Source organism: Siniperca chuatsi, linkage group LG12, assembly GCF_020085105.1.
Source record: "Siniperca chuatsi isolate FFG_IHB_CAS linkage group LG12, ASM2008510v1, whole genome shotgun sequence".
NCBI classification, from domain to species: domain Eukaryota; kingdom Metazoa; phylum Chordata; class Actinopteri; order Centrarchiformes; family Sinipercidae; genus Siniperca; species Siniperca chuatsi.
This window is the reverse complement of record NC_058053.1, coordinates 22,279,209-22,298,011: the sequence shown is the minus strand read 5'-3', so window position 1 is coordinate 22,298,011 and position 18,803 is coordinate 22,279,209. Positions and strand designations below refer to the sequence as shown.

The 18,803-nt window shown below is 38.8% G+C and overlaps 1 protein-coding gene across 7 annotated transcripts in view; it reads left to right on the top strand.

Annotated features, from left to right (window-relative positions):
- The first annotated feature begins 3,624 nt into the window (after positions 1-3,624).
- Positions 3,625-18,803, top strand: part of si:dkey-91i10.2 (uncharacterized protein LOC555224 homolog) — a 60,077-nt gene continuing 44,898 nt past the window's right edge. For 2 of the 7 annotated variants that reach the window (XM_044215737.1, XM_044215735.1), the window contains exons 1-3: positions 3,625-3,944; positions 5,627-5,748; positions 12,587-12,652. The gene's annotated coding sequence lies outside the window, so the exon portion shown is untranslated. Of the gene's footprint in view, positions 3,945-5,626; positions 5,749-12,586; positions 12,653-12,979; positions 13,075-18,803 lie in introns of all 7 variants that reach the window. The other 5 variants (XM_044215736.1, XM_044215734.1, XM_044215738.1 and 2 more) reach the window with 4 other exon arrangements.

Sequence of the window (18,803 nt, the reverse complement as noted above, 5' to 3'; positions counted from 1 at the left end):
ATTTGTCAGAAAAATATCAATATTTTACTGCAGCTCTTTTGTATATGTTAGCTTAAGTCTTATTGTTTTATCCTTTTTTTTAGAGTCCCTGTTAAACATCTGACCAGCGTCAGCAGATGAAAATATGCCTTAGGCTAACTCATTTACATTTCTATTTTTTTTTTTGTATCTGCCCTTTTGAAACCTACTTTTATTTCAAGTTTTTTGCATTATCTTTTTTGTGTGCTTTAGTGTATTTTTTCTTTCATTTTATGTATTCTTGTTATTTGATGTTTTACTCATAATTACTCATGCTTTTATTTTGATTGCTGTTTTAATGTTTGTTGCTGTCATTTTGTACAGCACTTCCTTAAGAAAGCTGCCACTGTATATAAATACAAGTTATTATTTTTTCTGTCGACCATTGAACATATTCCTTTACAAATAAACTAATAGAATAAAATCAAAATTAATATTAGTGTCCATAGCGAATTTCAACCCACAGGTCACAACATTGACACCTTATGCACTAAATTAGCTGCATCCCTGGGCTGAGCTGTTGCTCAATTAGCTGGAATAGCGCAAACACAGTGTGGAGGTCCTGAATGTCTGGCAGTGAGAGACTAATGAACTGCTGCATTAACGCTTACTGACTACAGTTTCAAGCTCCACAGGCTTCAGGGGCGCTGAGCTCCATGAGCCTTGTGGCAGTGAAAATAATCTCTTTTCCTTTCTTTAAACTGTTAATGATTTCTAAGCCTTAAATTCCAGCCCTGTCTGCACTTTACTGAGACCATATGCTCTGCTGCCTTCAAACATTAAAGGATCAACATCTAAGACAAGTGGAATGTGAAGATTACACAAGTGTATTATCACCAGTTTGTCACAACATGGTCCTCCTGTACACTTACACCACATGAGGAGATGGTGTGTATGTGCATGTGTACAGGTGGGTGGGTGAGTAGTCAGGTATGGAAGAAAAGTGCATTGGGAGATGCTAGGAATAATCTGAAAATAGGAATGAACAACAGAGAGGAAAGAGTGGTATTGAACAGACAGTGGGGCTCTACATTAGCCAGCTCTGTAACCTTTGACCTCTAGCTTATAGGGTAAGAATCAGAATGAAGTTCACCAGCTGCAAGAAAATTCATAGTATAAAGATGTAGGAATAGTCTTAGAAGTGGACAGCAAAGATTAATAAAACACGATTGGGTTATTTCAGGCAATCTTCAGGACTTTAATTGCTTGTTTTTCCATTTTATTGCGATTAGAATCCTATTTAAAAGATGCCAGTGCTGTGTTGAAAAATGACCAAGATAGATCGTAAAAGGACAGGAATCCTGTTTCACTGTATATGTATCCCTTGTGAAAAGAATCCAGCAGGGGCCCGTTTCCATGGATGGAGGTAAACAGTGGCTGTCCTCTGGTGATATCAGTTACTGTGGTTGCCCTTGGACCGTGGGAGGTAAGGTTTACTGTTTCCAAGGAACTATCCGCAAATTAACAATACTGTGGTTGAGCCACAATAGAGAGTTCCCCGGTTATAAGATAGTAGCAGTGGTGAAAGAGATGCCAGCCCGAGTCTGCGGGGAGTAGGTCTACTCAGTATATTCAGCCAAAGTAGACGAAGCTGCTCGCTAGGCTACATACAGTTAAAGTTTCACTTGTTAAGTGTGCAAGCTTATAACCATACTACTGATACAGGCCTACAATGTTACAGAATTAATTAAAAAAGTTCTTATTATTGTGTCATGCATAAACTGTAAATGAGTTAATTAACTTAACGCATTAAGTTTAATCGACAACTGTTCAGTCAAATTGTAACATTACAGACAGATTTGCTTTCCATTTGCATGTTTTCAGTTTGCAGAATCGTTTCTTCAGTCTTCAGGTGACTGAAAGCTGAATGACGACAGTGACACTCTTCTTTATTCTAATTGTTCTGGGATTTACCAGATAAGAACTTGAGACCTCAATGTCTTTCTTTTCGTGTCTCATGTAAGTCAAGTCTCACATTCACAGCTTTACCTGCAGTAAGTGTACGTTTAAAATTTTGAGCCTGTACTTTGTGGTGATGCTTTATTGAACTTGAGTCTATCAAAAGGTGTTTCTAATATTTTGTCCACTGCATTTAGATATATGGAAGAGCAAACATATAGTAGAAACATCTTACAGTGTAATGCAGTCTAATGCAATGTTAGCCTTGAGACTAATAAAGTTGAAGCAGCTCCTCTTAATTAATTAAAGCACTGTTTTATTGGAATGTATTACATTAGTGTAACATATTCTTAGTAGGTATGTGATGATGTACTAATCCAGAGTTTTGCCAATGCATGTTAGTGTTTAACATTATGGTTTTACTTTCAGTCTCTATTCACAGCTTTTTTATTTCATCATCTGTTTTTGGCTTTTTGTTGTATTTTGTTTCCTACTTGCGTCGTTTGATTTAATGAAGTATGTGGTTGCAACACTGCAATTTCTCATTGGTATTAATAAAGTACTCTATCTATTATATTCTATATCTATAAATTACAATGCACAGGGGTTTCTAGAGTAGAGGAGCAGTGCACAGACACATCAGACTCAGACCTGACTCATACTGAATGATGGAGAGAGAACTCCACCATGATCTGGGCACTCCGCCTTTTGAGTCTTGAGGGGGCCGAGGAGGGGGACATATGGGCTGAGTGTGGCCACAGCCAGCTTTTTTCATCTGAGCCAATCAGGACTAGAGTGAGAGCGTTTGTTCTATCGTTAGTGCTGCCTTCACTTGCTGTCGGAAATCAGAACAATCACAAAATGAACATCCTATGAGCAATCCAACAAAGCGTGGTTGGGCCAAAAATATATTATGCATCCCAACGGTCACCCCCACAAAACCTTAACCTGTCACCACAAGACATCAGCAGTGTCCAAATCACATAACTGCTCATCATAACACACATTTAACATGATACACACTATTTTTTCTGAGCCTATTTCCCAAATGTCATTTTAAATGTTGCCTTTACGAGCACATATTCTGAATGGAATTAGACTATGATGCAAATGTATTTACATATAAAACTGCACCTTATGAGCACCTTGATGATCTGGGGCCCTGAGCTATGTGCCTTACTGTGCTTGCACTGTGGATAATCGTAAGAAGCAACACAACGGTACATGCTGCAGCAAAACTCAAAATTTGATGTTAAGTTTTGGATGATTGGAAATTTAAAATCTGCACGTGTGTATATGTTTGGCATTCTCCAAAAAAAAATGTTTTTGCTATGCATTTTTTATTTTATAACATCAATTAGGTGATTTGCCCTCTTTATGGGCCTACACTGGCAGCCCAAAGTAGCTCTGAACCGTTTGATTTTAAAAATAAAACAGCCACCTAAAGGATAGATTGGCATTGTCAGGGCCACACATAACCCCAATCATCAATTTATCCATTTAAAATTTGTCATAGGACTTATTTGACATTTCATCTCTTGTTTTCTGAGCAATGTGCATTTCTTGTTTTGTTGATCTACTGCTTTGCCAAAAAAAGTTGTCTACATTTTTTACTGTTTAAATCACACCATTAACACACCTTATAAGGTGAAGAAAGAAGACATATTCCGTTGATCTAAATTTACAACTGGGAGAGTTGATTTTACGAGCAACACGTGAAGGGCGCACAGTTCTCAAGGAGAAAACCGCAAAGGAAAGAGGTCGTGGATCCGGGATCCTCCGGTAAAATCCCTCAAACCAGCGCGAGGGAAGGACGGAGAATAAATGAATGACCAACCGTGTGTGTGATTTTATGTCAGTGCCGTTACCATCCGGTCTGCACTGATCCCGGTTTTGAACTCACGTCAGATCCTTCAATCTGAGGAGCAGCGAGTGTTCAACCTGCTATCTGGATCTGAATCCAGACAGAAACGGGACTTCTTCTCTCTGATGGGACTGAGGTGAAAGCGACCTGAAAGCAACTCTGAGTAAGTAGCCAACACATGAACGAATGACACAAATTTTATTTTGTTATAAAATCAAAAGACAGATAAGGATGCCGGGTTGATGTAGCTAGTATTGTTACTTCACTAGTTAATGTTGCAATTCACCCGAAGTATTCCTGTAGGGATTTTTTTGTGTTTTTGTGGTCCTCAACTGGGACACTGACCTTCACGTGCTTAATGTTTTCCCCCTATTACCAAAGCATTCTTTGTACAAAGGCTGCATGTACAGCAGCCCAGGCATCACTTTCCTTTCACATTTCCACACAGAGTTTGACGATATATTTCCATCACTCTGCAATCTGTCATAGTTTTGCTTTATGTTTTTGCTGATGATGTTTGAATAATGGAAAATAACCTGGGATATTGTGTTGTCAAATAGAGTAATTTATTTATAATTTCTTTATTGGTTAATCATTTAATGTGATGTCTTCAAATGTCTTCTTTTGTCTGAAAAAACATTCCAATAACCTCATCTATCTATCTATCTATCTATCTATCTATCTATCTATCTATCTATCTATCTATCTATCTATCTATATATATTGGTTATAGAAGATGATATATTTATATTGCCACTATTATGGACCTTGCTGTGAAATTTTGTCAACCACTGTTTTGAAGCTCAAGAATGAACCTTCAATCTCAATTTTTAATCTAACATGGACAAAAAGTCCTTTAAAAAAATGGAAATTTGAACATTTACAGTTCCACTTTATCTACTGAGGAAGTTTGTGTGATGATTGAAAGCTCCAGGACAGCTACTAAATTGAACTTGTGGTGGGATTATTTTGTCAACCTCAAATTTACTATGATATTAAAAGGGTAAAAGGCAGCAAATTGTCTCATTTTAGAAACTCTGACTAGCAAATATTTTGTACTTTTATCTGTATAAATGACTTAAATTAATATTTGATTATCCATTACTCTTGATTAAATATCTTTTGATTATTTCTTTCGACTAATGAAACAGTTGAGTAATACTAATGAGAACTAGTCTTAATTGTTTGGTTTCTGTAGTTAAACGCTCACCAAAAATGACGGTCGGACTCCCACACAAAATAACTTAATGTCATTATCTGAATCAAAGGAGGGAAAACAGCTGCCAGGTTGAACTCTCCTCACCTTTGGGAATTGTCTCGACAGCCTGAACACTGTCCTCAGTATGAACTGAGGTGTCTGTAGATTTTTTTAAAATCAAAACTCAGCTGAGGAGATTCCTGTCGGTCGATATGGAGAATGTAAAACCTTGCAGCAACAGAAACATGACTGTGTATTTATTCTTCTGTTCTCTCAATGTGATGCCATTTAGTAAATGAGATAGTAAGGCATTGTAGTTATTCCTTATTTCCCTTGGGGAGTCCCTGGAGTCTCTCAGATACTCCCTTTAGTACAGCATTTTGGGGATGACTGGGCTACAGCAGGCAGGTGCATCCAAGCCATGCCTGGAAATGCCTCTAGGGCTGATGGGAGTGCTGGCTGACTTCCAGACTGCAATCAGATAATGTTTATGAATTCGGTAAAATTGTGTTATTTGCACTAGCAGCAGTTTCTTTGTTTTCCAGGAATGGAAAATACTGTATAATGAACCTTAGGCTAGCTACACAAAAATAAAACTGAAACTGAAAACTGAAACTGAAAACTGACTGAGGCTTATTTTTCCCCAGATGAGCGTCACATCACTGGAAAACCATTTGAATTGTCATGGGTGCTCTCACAAAAGAATTCCCCACAGGACATGTACGAGTGCACCTTCAAACATGTTACTGCTTGGCTTGCATAATGTCTGGTATGTAAGGTTTTTAAGCAGAAATGAGTTTTGCTAGTAAACATGAATTGTAACTGTCTCTTTCATTTTCTTCTTGATCATGTGTGGAGGAATTTGGCCATGGTCTTTTCTTGTATCTGTTATTTTAAATGAACATATCACTACGCAGGAATTTGATGGATTCATGGACAAGCAATTTCATACTATTTTCAGGGATATTTGAGAATTGGTAACAGGCCCGTAGCTGCCATTGAGGTCATGTCCTCAGTATTGTTTCTGGGAATTTGGGGATTTCAGCAACCTGGATTGGGTTGCATCAGCTATTTGTTAATTACATTTTTTTCAATTAATTTTATTTATATAGCGCCAGTTGATAACAGAAGTTATCGCATTGCACTTTTCCTATAGAGCAGGTCTAGACTGTACTCTTTATAATATTATTTACAGAGGGAGCACAATGCAAATACCACCTAGAATTTTAAAATAGTAATAATGTAATGGTAATATTAATAAATTAATATTAACAGAGCCAATAACAACAACTGTAGTAGCAGTTGTCGAGCAGGAACACGGGGGCAGCAGGTGGCCCACAACCACAGATCCAGACTCTGCAGCTCTGGAGGTAGAAATACCTGCTGAAAGCGACAGAAGGAGAGAGGAAAGAGACAAGAAAGCACAAAACTACGGGAGAGAGAAGATGTCGAGTTAGTAACATGCAGTAATGGGATAAAAATGCATACAGATGGAGAGGGAGAGGAGGAGAGAGGAAAGAGGTGCATCATGGGAAGTCTCCCGGCAGTCTAGGCCTATAGCAGCATAACTAAGGGATGGTTCAGGACTCACCTAAACCATCCCTGACTATAAGCTTTATCAAAGAGGAAGGTCTTAAGCCTACTCTTAAATGTGGAGATGGTGTCTGTGTACTGAACCCAAACTGGGACCTGATTCCACAGGAGAGGAGCTTGATAACTGAAGGCTCTGGCTCTCATTCTACTTTTGGAGACTCTAGGAACCACAAGTAACCCTGCATTCTGGGAGCACAGTGTTAATGGGGTAATAAGGTACTATGAGCTCTTCAAGATACAATGGTGCCAGACCATTAAGAGCTTTGTAGGTGAGGAGAAGGATTTTAAATTCTATTATGGATTTTACAGGGAGCCAGTGCAGAGAAATATGATCTCTTTTCCTAGTTCTTGTCAGTACACGTGCCGCAGCACGTGGGACTTATTCTGGCAGCCTGATAACAAGGAATTGCAATAGTTAGTAAAGATTTTATGTGTGAACCCAAAGTCAGTGCAGTATCACAAGTTGTAACCTAACTGCCAAATATAGGCCTATATATAATAGTTTTAGGGGGGTAAACAATATAGGGAACTTAACTGCCAATCTTTTGTAAATGTGGGTATGACTTTGTTTTATTTAAATGTGCAAATATGTAGAAATATGTGTTGAGGGGGAACTATCTGATTATGCTTACCTAACTGCATGGCGTTTTTTGGTCATTCAGTCTAACGTTGTTGGTGTATTGCATAAATTTGGAAAATGTAATTGAAAACCTTCCCAGTTTACATCATCATTAAACTGCATTTTGATCAAGTTTCGAATATGTCAACTGTTACATTACTTAATTACTTACGTAAGAACTAGTTTTAATTTAGTGATGCGTTGATCTCGCCTTAGTTAACACGTACGTTATCACCAATTTGAGCTTAAGAACGGTTGGTGCAACCTGCTGCTGAGGAGTTTACATTTTACAAATACACACGAATTAAACCTGGTAAGCTGATTTTCATATTTTTTAGACTCAATATCTCTAAATTTCACTGTTAAATAAAACAAACAAACCATATTACCAAGTTAAATTTAGGTTCAGTATTTCCTCACCAGAATGATATAGAATTATATACCTCACAATGTGGATTTAAAATAGCCTTTCAACCATCACTTACGGAGAAAAAAGGAAAACAGTAAAAATAATAAAAAAAATATAAATGGGAGCATAATCTTGTGTTAGGGAATTTGGACTCTGCATTTCTAAAATCCTAGCTACAGGCCAGATTTGAAATCTTGCCTAGTAGAAAGACATAATGCATGTCTGAGGTTTGTAAATCACCTCACTCTCAGGGCCTTTTTCTTTCACTTTGCAACTGAAAGTGACAGACAGACTAATGTTCAACTCAGTGGGAGACCCCGCACTGTAGAATCTCATGGATTTTCCTCCACAGAGTGTTGCTTTGGTGCTCCCTATCTGAGCTCTACATGGACTTAATCAGTGAGGTGATGTGATAAAAGGTCAAACAGTGGACATGCTGACTTTTACAGCTTCCTGCTAGCTACAGATCCACACACACACACACAAACACACAGCTAAACAGGAGTCAATAACACTAGATTTAATGAGACAGGTCGATCTGTCAGCCTAAGCCACCAGAAATGCGTGGCAGGTATACTAAGAGGCCCCAGGGCCCTCTAATGCTAATGTGTACACTTGCGACAGGCATCGTAATGTACCGGTTTTGTTTTGGAACAAGATCAGCTTGGCTGGACAGAGTATAATTAAGTTCCATTAACTTATTGGCTGACATCAGGTGTTTTTTTTTTAGTCCACTGACTTCCAATTACTTAGATCTACAGAATAGTCAGTACAGTCATTAAAGGATTAAAGTTATATGTTATGAGCTGTTTTTTGCAAAGTATACAAATGACTATAAAAGGCAAGTAGTATCATATCAGGATGATCATATGTCCAAATTAGTGATTTCATGTGACATGTAATTAAAATAATTACTATTGGTTTTTAGTAGTGGGACATAGGTCATTGCATTAAACATCAATTTGATTTTTGCATAAATATGCCATATTTTGATATATAGCAATATCAGAGAAATATTCCTATTTCTTTGACTAAGCAAACTCAATCTGCTGAGGAAGACTGTGAAATGTGGTTGAAACCTCCTAAAAAAGCTAGTAGACCATGAGATCTGATTTTTTTTGTCAAATTGTCTGCCCTGGGTTTGAATGAGTGTGAATGGTTGTCGCTGTCAGCCCTGTGGTAGACTTGCAATCTGTCCAGGGTGTACCCCCAGTACCACCAGTTCCAGCAGTTTTTATTCACTTGAGTCTTCTGAGGGTGCGAACCTCATCTTGGCTTGAATCAGTTATACTTAGACTATAGACTTCTCAGAAATGTGTTTTTTGTTGTTGTTGTTGTTGTTGTTTTTAGGCTCTTTTACATGCAGGGACATAGACATTTTTAAAATAGTACAAAGCAGAATACTCTAGACGAATGTATGTAAAAATCCTGCTGCTGTTGACGTCAGTCAAAAGGCACTCAGCCTTCTCAGCCTTGATGAGAGGAATGCCACCTCGCTTCAAGAGCACAGTGATTACACCTGCAGAAAAAAACAAGGACAATTTCAAAAATCTGGCCCAAGTGATACACTGGAAAAGACGTCTCTGATGTTAAGGTTGTTGATGGCAACTCATTTGGAGATTTATATTTTGGAATTCAAGTGAAAAACAATAAAGTAAGCTAAATACCGATGATGATGGGAGTGTGTTCGAGGCAGCAAATCAGCATCGAACCTCATACATGAGAACCTCCTTTGTTCTTGCATCCAGGATAAACTGTAACATATCCCCTTGTGTCCTGCTAGAACATCACTCACAGCTGCATGCACAGCCACATGAAGGCAGCATGACTGACGGTGTGTCTGAATGTCTGAGTGTTTGTGTCTGTGTGTGTGTGTGTCTGTGTGTGTGTGTGTGAGAGAGAGAGAGACCCATCACCCATCTTCCCCTTTTTACCAATGAACACAATCAACAAAGGGCATTGTGGGTGGATGACAGTCTGGAGTCCCGATACCAATTATGGACAACCACTAATCACCAGTGGAGTAATTAAGAATCAGGCAGCTGTGGCAACAATAAACTGCCTCTGGGAGACCATCCAGAAATGCTGCTGCTGGAGGTGAAACAGTTAATTATGCCCTTTTACGCTGTATGTAAACACACCCTCAAAATATGGCTGCATACTCTTGGAGACACATTTATATTTGAGTGAGAGTGATCTGTCCCAGTTGAACAGTCTTGAGTGCAGTAAAGTTTGGGTCATACAGAGCTACTTAATGTGTCTTTACTGGGGGAAAGTGAAGGCTGGAGTGAAAAAGAACAGTTTTTAAGAGGCAGAGTGGAGAGCAGGAAGGTCACTCTATATAATATGCTAATACAAGCGTTTAGCATCCATGCTCTGTCAGTCTGACAAGGCTGGCTGGGCTGGTTGGCTGAGAGATCTCTTCAAATAAACACACATACAGTAAAACTCTCTCTCTCGCACACGCGCGCACACACACACACACACACACACAAACACATGCAGCCGCTTAAAAAGCTACTGCTGTGAAGAACATAGTGTATCAGACTTCTTCTCCACAAACAAATACAGATTCTAACCGTGAGTTTCTCAACCTTGGGGTTGATAAGCCTTGCAGGGTCACTTGATATGCAGATAGAGTCACCAGAGATTTATAAGCATCAGTAGTTTGATATTTGGTTGATATAATCACTTTGGAATGTATCTCACCATGATCCTGATAATAAACAATATGCTCTCAGCAACTCCAGATTGTACATTTCATAATTAAATGATGAAATTGCTGTCAAGCCTATTTGGTTAAGTTTTGGTTTGGTTTATTGTTAAGTTACATTTACTTACGTACTGTACTTAAGTGCAATTTTGAGGTACTTGTACTTTACTTGATATTTGATGCTACTTTACATTTATACTCCACTGCATTTCAGAGGCAAATATTGTACTTTTTACTGCGTTACATTTATCCTACAGCTTTAGTTAATAGTTTTAGGGTTTTACAGGCAAATCATATGATCTTCTAAGATGAGATGAATTAAACTACCCAACAGTATGTTAAGTAGGTAGAATTAGCTCCATATTTACCCGCTAGAACAGTAAAATACTACTTACACATTTATGCATCAGTAATAATAATCCAGTACTACAATATATAGCAATGTAACTCTGAAAATCCATTATGATGTAATGCATTTACTTAAGTATGATTTTAAATGCAAGACTTTACTTGTAATGAAGTGAAAATGTGAAATGTGAAACACATCTCACATGTTTATCACATGTTGAACGCCATCTCACATGTGATAGATTTATATATAGCCACATGTGACTTCATCACATACCAAACAGCATTTCACTTGTGATGAAGTCACATACAGGCACATGTGATAATTAGATACAGTAAATAAGTAATAAGTAAAATTAAAAATTGAGATCACAGGACATAAAAATACTGAGAAACCTGAAACTCACTCATCATCTCTGTACGTCATCTCTTTACTTACTTACCGCATTCATAACTAATATCTGTGTGTTCCCTCAGAGGTGAAACCTCCTTTAATGTGGCCTTCATCCCATAATATCATTACCTGTATTAGCCTGCATAATACATTCAGGTTTATTAGTTTGGTAGTATTAGCATACAGCAGTACAAAATCAGCAATTGTAATTCGTAATCAGTGACGTAGTGGTAAATAAAAAGGCAGGTTTAAGGTACAGTGTAACCTCCAGTGTTAAATCACTTTAGCAAGAGGAACAAAACAAACAAAAAAGGTTGTATCTTCAGAAAAGCATTGTTTCTGTTTTCTTAATGGAACTACTGTTTTAGATTGTTTCAAATTGCCTCTTTACTGTACATCACCACGAAAAATCTTTATCAGTCTAAAAATGTGAGTCAAGGTGTTTCAAATTTGACCTGACATGTGATTACTGCTCGCTGCAGTACTTCCCTCATAATTCTAGTGTCACCTGGAAACCTGGCTTTGCAGTTCTGTGTGTTAAGTGACTGTAAGGCAGGTTTCCAGTAAGTCAGACAAAAGATGCAGGTGGTTACTTTGAAATGACCTCAGCAAGCAGCAGCAGCCTCCTGTCAGCGCAGTCGTTTTTTAAAAGCACAACCTCGCTGATAGCCTGTGGCAGAGTAAAAGCTCCCTCAATGCGTGACCTCTCCACCCATCATCTGGTGTAACCAAGAGTAAAGCTGCAGACAGGGCTCCAGCTGTGCTCACTCTCCGTCCACATCCAACCTTTTTCCTCTCCTTCACTAATAACCATTTCTAACCCTGCTCTCATTTTCTGCACCTCGTTTTCCCTCTTCTTTCTTTACACTACATGCTCTAATGTTCCGGTCTGTTCTACCTCGGGCCAAACCTTCATTTATCTCACTTCCATTCATTGCTTCTTTCTTTTTTCCTTACAGAAGGGGGGGATAAAACTACACTCAACTGGAGATAAAGTGATCAGACTCCCCATTAACACCCGTGTTAAACTTAACATATTCTATTTTTTCCATCATGAGTGGTGAAGGGCAACAACCCTAGAGGATTCAAATCTCCGCCTGTACGTTGCAACAGACACGTGGTGGGAAGCCAAATAGGGATCACTGTTGCTGCAGTAACGACGACTACTGGCTGCACGTAGAGGGGAGGGGAACTGGAGGGGATAGGTTGAAGTGAACCACTAGGTTTGGGTGATATGACATTGGATACTGTAAGAAAATAGACATGTATCAACTGGTGTACAGTTTATAAGAGTCAAATCTTGCTTTAACATTTCTATTTTAACATTTCCTATTTGCAACAAGTTTGCACAATGTTGCAAATCAATGAGAAGGACTGCTTTATGGCAATAATGAAATTACAAGATTTTTACATAAATATGATGACGTACCTTGATTTGTTAGGTATTTAATTCACATAACCACACTCAGACATCATAAAACGACCACAGTAGATAAAATGACCATAACATTTTAATTTCTTTTTCCTCAAGATTCGAGCAACGCCATGTTGCCATAGGACGGCACCATTGGTTTGGCAGGGTGCTAATGCTTTTAAGGTAAGATTTTACTTTGTCTGTACACTTCTTGTGTGTCATAGTTTCCCACTTTGCCACAGACAAAATTACAGTAATATTGTAATAACAATTACAGCATAATCTAATTTATGTGTGTTAAGATATTTACTAAAATATTGAAAATCACCTGGTTTTTATTACAGTAAAATCCATTCAAAAATATGTGTTCTAAAGCATTTAAGATCTCACGCTGTGCCAGCCAGATGCAGAATGTTAATGAGACTAAAAGCCTCTGTGCAGCTCTACCTGACAGCTTGAAGACAGCTTCTGCTTGTGTGTTTGTGTGTGTACGTGTGTTTATGCCCACAGCCTTCCTGTGGACTTGTGGACTCTGGTCAGAGCCCATTTTTACCAGTATGAAGGATTATCCTGAAAGCAGCTGAATCGGCATGTTCAGTAAAGAGGTTGGTTAGTTGATCAGCAGCGTCCCAAAGGAAACTGTCTGAATCTGCTTGGCCTTTAGCGATTTGGATGGTAAAATATGGATTAAACTGCTGATCTGCACACCCTCCCTCCTCTTTCTTTCTCTCCCACTGTCTCTCTCCCCCATGAAGTGCTGAAAGAGAAATAGTACTGCTCTATTACCAAAAGATGTTCTGGTAAAGGTCTTCTCCCTTTTCTTTTTTTCTGTTAAATATTTTTTGAGTTTTCTGTATACAAATCAAGGCTCTAAAGATGGGTAAAAGGAAGTGTCATATGTAGTAGCCTATATTGTAACGCAATATGCTATACTATATACTATATATTATACTATATGACTGGAAAGGTTCTCTTGGTCCTTAACCTTGTTTACCTTGTAACCTTTGGTGATCAGCATTTTCTTGCAGCAGGAAACACAAGAGCTGTTGGGCACGCAGGGAAAATAGTTTTGTCTTGTCCTTTTTGAAATGCTGAGATAGTTCAGCACAACAAACTTGTATACTCAACTAGACCTAACTTTAGTCAAATGCTGGTGATACATGTAGGGTGATGCCAGTTCCTACACCCTCGCTGTCATGACACTTCCTATACATACCAAACTGTTATCCGTATGTCGAAGTAACCACTTGGGGGCTTCCTGGGCTCGGCAGATTCATTCATGAACCAGAGTCAGACAGTAGACCCAGTGCTTGATAACCTGTGACACGCATCCTGGTGGCCGGTAGACTAGGGTGAGACTTCCTGCTTCAGTTTGGTTAATAGTTAAATTATTTAGTGCATCTTAGAATTAATAATTGTTTTGCATATTGATTTAAATACTATAATCATCCTCTCCAATTCATTGCTTATTTCTGCTACTGTCATGATACCACGCACATATGTTGTTACATTTTTGATACAATCATTGAATGAATGAGGAGGCGGCATTTTTTTCATGCATGTTGGTTTGCATGTGGTCCTGTGCTCTCCAAATATAAAAACACACTTGTTCTGCAACCTGGCCGGCATATTGTTTCCTACGTGCAGTTTAACCCCCCTTGCTTAAAAAAGAAAATGTTTCTTTTCATCTTTTCAGATAAGGCACTTTTTGTCTTAAATAAACAACAGCTTTTTCCACAGTGTTTTCACTTCATTCTGTCCATGTTTAACATTAGAAGCTCATTTTTTATGGCAGCAGCTTCACTGGTGGCTTTGCCTTTTCATACAGAGATAGCCCAAGGTCACAGCTAATGTCTTTTCTATGTACTGTTATTCAAAGTGCAGCGACCTTGTTGGCTTCCCACGCTTTCCTCGGACCCTCGGTTATGTGATCGTCATTGCATAATGTTATGCTCTTCAGCACAACTGTGTTTGATGCAGACATGGACCTCATCTTCATACAGAATAATTGCGTCCAACAGTTCACAGCACTCGCCTGTTGCCTTCATTCTGCCCAAGTACAGTGTCATTGAGATTCAAAGAGCCTTGCCCACTGAATATTGTACTGTATATTCTGAATACTGAATATTCTGCATTATAATACGCCTCAGCCAGCCCTCTCTATTGATGTGTAAATGCGAATGTTTCTGAAGTATGCCCCAAGCTTCCTACTATTACTATGAAGATTGACGTGGTTGAATTTTGATGGCTAATGTGTTTTTACTTCCGCCTCCCACCCAGCACAGTCTTTATGAAGAAAAGAGGAATAACATTGCCCACTGTGTTTCAGAGGCTAATCTTGCCTTGACTGAGGGTGATCCAGCCCATGCTGCTACTGGTTTCTTTCAATTCTGTAGATTCAATACATTTAGTCCAGAGCACCATCTGCAGATATGTTGCACAGAGGCATCGATGTGTCAACAACCCTGTGTTTACTGTATCTACTGAAGCGATTAATTTAGGCTGAATAAATATTAAGAGAAGTGTCCATTTCGCAGATGAATGAAGCCCAGTCATCTTCTGCAGAGCAGTAGATTTACTTTTCAATTTCCTGTTATAATAATACTAATAACACTAATAATAATAAAACTAATACTTATTCAGATGCATGCTGGTACCTCTTGGCACTCTGTTCTGTTATGTGGCACTATCAGAGGAAGTAGAGCCGTTTAACATAAAGAAAGTGCACCTTTTGTTTTGTGATTAACTTTTTTTTATTGGTTTTCCAACATTCAAGCATACATTACACATTTACAAACGCTATACAAATTTAAAGAAAGAAAGCCAAGAAAAATTAAACAGAGAACAAGCACATTCCTCTTGACAGCGTGTAACACCGGCTATCATACAACAATATTACACCTCATGTTCATCTGCTGAGCATAAACAATTCTATGATGCACAGAGAACAGGAATGGGACGCACTAACATCAATTGTATCCTCCCTAAGCCCCAACATTGACATTTTTGATGGAGTCCAGTAATTCCTATTCATTATCTTAAACGAAGTTAGGCGTGTCTGCATGTCTCTAGCTATAGAATACCATGACTCTACTGCTTTCCTCCAGGCTTCCACGTGAATAGGTGTTCCAAGGTCATAGTTTGGGATGAAAGTGCACCTTTTGCATTTCCCTGTGGTGATATTTCAGCCGGAGAGCCAGTTTAGTGTATATTTGTGGTGGAAATGATGATGATGATGATGATGAAAGCGATATTAGCCACCAGCAGCATAATCCTGCAGTACATCAGTCGCACTAACCAAATCTGTGGTATCATCTGGAGGAGAGCACTCAAAGCAGGCTAATGAGAGAGGCATGTAGATGGTACACAAGAAATCCAGTTTTGAGAGGGACTGTATGGCGCATTGCTGAGTCCGATAGATTGACAGGAAAATTGGATTTCAAGGCCATCAGGAGGGCTGGGTTCATTCAGTGTACTGTGCAGCTGCAGGCATGCTGATTATGATAGCAGGCTCCCCTCTGCACATAGGGCTTTAAATCAGCCAATATGTGTACACACATACTCAAACACTACAAACACATCTGAGAATATAGGTCATAGAGTTTTCTTTAGATAACATCTGACATGCATTTTAATGGAGTTCTGCAGTCTCCTCTGTTTCCTATCAGACCTATCAAGAGCGGGTGGAAAAGTTAAATAATGAACAAGGTTAATGGGTCATGATAGTTACATGCGACCCTGTTTAACATTTATTTTCCCTTTTCCAAGCAGGTCACCTGTTCTAGTGCGCAGCCAGGGCCAATTAATAAAAACACGCATACGCTACCAGCATATTTGGCTAAGCAGATCATCACAACATATTAGCCTGCGCACAGCACACTATTATACAAATACAAATACAAAACACTGCCATGTTTTTGCATTGAAAATGTTGGACCTACAGTAGGAAGAACCGGTCTCGGTGTGGGTATTGGTATTTTTGTCAGGAGTGCTGAAACCATTAGTCAACTGATTTGTTGATCAACAGAAAATTAACTTACAGCTATTTTGGTATTTGATTAGTTGTAGAAGTCATTCATCAAACATTCTGTGGTTCCAGCTTCTCAAATGTGAGGATTTACGCTTTTCTCTTTTTTAAATCACTGTAAATTGAATATCTTTGGGTGTTGATTGTTGATGAGAAAAAACAAGAAATTCGACATCTGGAAAAATTTAAAGATTTTACTATATCTGACATTTTAAATTAAACCATTAATTGAAAAAAATAATTGGTAGATTAATTGAGAACACAAATAACCATTATTTGCAACCCTAGATGTTAGTATATCTGGCATATTTTATGCCCAGGGATGTGGGTTGTGCACACTCACACACGTCATGAGTCAATGTAGCAGCAGTTTTTGCTGAGGAATGTGGGCCACTTCCCCTGCCGCCTCCCGTCTCTTCAGCACTATGGGTCAAAGTATGTAAATGTTCACACAATAGAGTACGTTTTATACCTAGAACAGCCTATCACAAAACAGTCTACAGCCACGCTTGCGTCTCTAAGGCACAGCGGTGTCAGCCAAGGCTGATGGGAATGTCACTAATTTTGCAGGTATGTGATCATACACCAAAGTTTTGGGGAAAATAAAACATTTTGAGTAGATGAAAAATCAAATGATCAGCAAAGTGATTACCGTTCATCCTGAGGGGAAGATGAATGTCTTTATCAAATTTCATGTCAATCTATTCAATAGTTGTTGAGACATTTCACTCAAAATCACAAATTTAAGCGCATATTGGCGCTTGAGGAAAACTCAGGGAACCAAGTCAGTAGGATTCATCGTCTAGGAACCAGGAATGTCTGTACAAAATTTCATGACAATGCATCCAATAGTTGCATAGTCTGGACCAAAGTGGTGTTCCAACCCACTGACATTGCCATCCCTAGAGCCATGCTGCTAGCGTGGCTAAAAATGATTTAGAATAAGTAACAGATTTTCATTAGTCACCTGTATCTAGCTAATGTAATTGATTATTATGTTGGTGTATAGGTTCAATAAAATGAAACAATAGAAAAACTAAAATGTACAGTAATGACTGAAGATATGTAGCCTGAAGTCATACTTAATTACACCTCTCACAGTATAAAATGAACAGGAGTACAGACTAGGCAAACCAATTTATTTTCCAGAATTGCACTGCACTCTTTAAATTCTTACATATTTTCCCCCTTTTACTGAATACAGAATTTGTCCTAACACTTTTAAACATTCACATCCCTTTTAAAATTGTCTTTCTAATGGCAAAAAAGCATCCAAAAGATAGATGCATTTTGGTTGTAATTGATTTGGTGCTTTTAACATTACTGGGAAAGTTATAGTCAAGATGGTCACAAAATTTGAATGCCTGTAATTTAATAAACCACATTTTTGTAAAAATGTTAATAATTGTTATTGTGCTTTTTTGAAGAACGACAAATTGATGTGTTTGCATACTTCTACACCACAGGTGATAATAAGTGAATAGTACAGAACATAGAACTCATTCGATTGACCAAACGTACCCAGGTTTACCTTTTATGTCAGTGGACAAAGACCCAGTTAATGGTTTAAATATAGTTCAGTGTGTCGAGCCTGTGGCTACTGTCCTGTAAGTGTGTTACTGTGTGCTCTTGTGCATTGTGCCCTCCATCAACCTCCCCATCACTGTATTGATTGTCAGGCATCAAAGGACCGCACTGTGCCCCACAATGCCCCTGTGGTTGCCAAGCAATCAAGCGCCAGATAAACACACTGGCAAAGGACATTTTTTACGACATCCTGTATTAACGCACACCTCCCCCTTCGATATGTAAACCCATCTAGCCAAGGGGGTCAACAACAATGCATTGTTCCTCCCCAGGAGAGCTAACAGTAACAGCCATTGTGCAGCAGCGAGGTCTGCATTATGTGACACACTGCCTGTGCATACTCTATTAGGCTTCCTCTGTCTGTGTGTGTGTGTATGTGTAATAATATGGACAAATGACATGACTGAAGCCTGTCTTGTCTTTACTTCCTGCTGTCTTTGTCGGTTCAGGATGCTTCATGCTTTTGGGCTCCCAGGGTTACTTACTCGACAGTAAAAGCTGGCTCACCCTCCTTCATCTCCTTGTGCGGTTCCTCCCTTGAGTCATGGAAGCTGTGCTATATTTAGCAGGCCTCAAAAAGTAATGGTGTAGCAAGGTCTTATTGAGTTTGCAGTGTCTCTCTCTCTCGTTGAGTCTTGCTCCCTCTCCTTCTTTTCTCAGTAAAAGGCTTGTCCGTGACTTAACCATGGCAGAGCGAGGGCCCTATGAATTATTGAACCA